This window comes from Metarhizium robertsii, assembly GCF_000187425.2.
Source record: "Metarhizium robertsii ARSEF 23 chromosome Unknown MAA_Scf_8, whole genome shotgun sequence".
NCBI lineage: Eukaryota > Fungi > Ascomycota > Sordariomycetes > Hypocreales > Clavicipitaceae > Metarhizium > Metarhizium robertsii.
Window position 1 is genome coordinate 128920 of NW_011942226.1, and position 1368 is coordinate 130287.

A 1368-nucleotide genomic window follows, 5' to 3' on the forward strand; every position below is an offset into this window, starting at 1 on the left:
TCCCTTACAGCCTTTTATATCTAAACTCCGTCTTAACGCTTACAAGAAGACCGTAAATATCCTTATTAGCCCTGCTAAAAGTATTATTAATCGTTTTCTTAACCCCAAAGTGGCCTAGGTACTATCGTCTATAATTATACTAGACAATTATTTTACTAATAATAATATCGCCCAGAAAAACATTAATACTATTAATCTTAGGGACTACACCACAAACTCTAATAATTAGGGTTCCCTTTAATCTTAGAAAGCTCAAGTATAAGCAAGCAGCTATTATAGTAGCATTTATTATTCCTATCGCAAGAGGAATAGCCAGGATAACATTATAGGAGCCCAAATACCCTGTAATATAAGTATTAGTATCTCCTCTCGCCCGGCCAAAAGTATCCCTATTATTATCCCAGAATTTATCAAACAGCAAAGTAACAGTATCAGCTTTACATAATAAAGCGTAAATAATTACAATGTAAAAGTCTTTGCGACTTATAGGTTTTACATATAAAGCCATATTAAGTATATAAAGGACATGGAAAGGTAAAGGCATTTAAATAGACTTCAGGTAGAGGAGGCGAGGTCGTACGGCTAGTAACATAGCCTTATACAGCACAACAGCTAATCTCAGGCCTAGTCAAATATCTACCCATGCTTCCCAACTTATTACCATTATCCAAGAGCTATGCAAACTCACCCTGAGATCTATCTGCTTTAAAGCACAATTAAGTAGCCATCAACCAGCTTCTCCGCTATAATAACCGCTATCTCCTTCGGCGACGCTAATATTAACAGCCCCGTCAGCACGGAAATCCACCACCACCCCGCTACAAGTATTATTTTGTAGAAGCAGAGACAGTCTCGTCTCGCAGTTCGATGGTAACTCTTATAGCTCAGATAGCTCCCCCGCTTACCAAGAATCTAGGCTATCAGTGGTCGGATTTAACTCATTTCCATAATGCTGCGTTGCCTCAAACAGCAACAAACAAGGTCAAGGATAAGAACAAAGACAAGAGCAAACACAAAGGGCTATTCTAGCACGTGTACACCACCAAGCCTCCCTTGCCAGGCCACTCCCTATGCTATTCTCTGCGCAAGGCCGGTGCCGGCGCCTCCCGTTTCTTACGCCAGGCCACCGTGTAGTACGGTAAGTAACCGTAATTTTACTATATTATCTGCCAGTTTAGTATCCTTTAAAAATAGATATTATAAGCTTTATTTTTAAAGGTATACTTTTTTATATATAAAGGTATTAGAACCGCGGAGAAGAGCTTAACGGGATCGTAAGCTATCTAGCAGCTATAGTTGTATAGATTCTTCTTGTCTGAATAATTAACTTATAAATACTAGTCTAGTATATAATAATAATTTATTTTT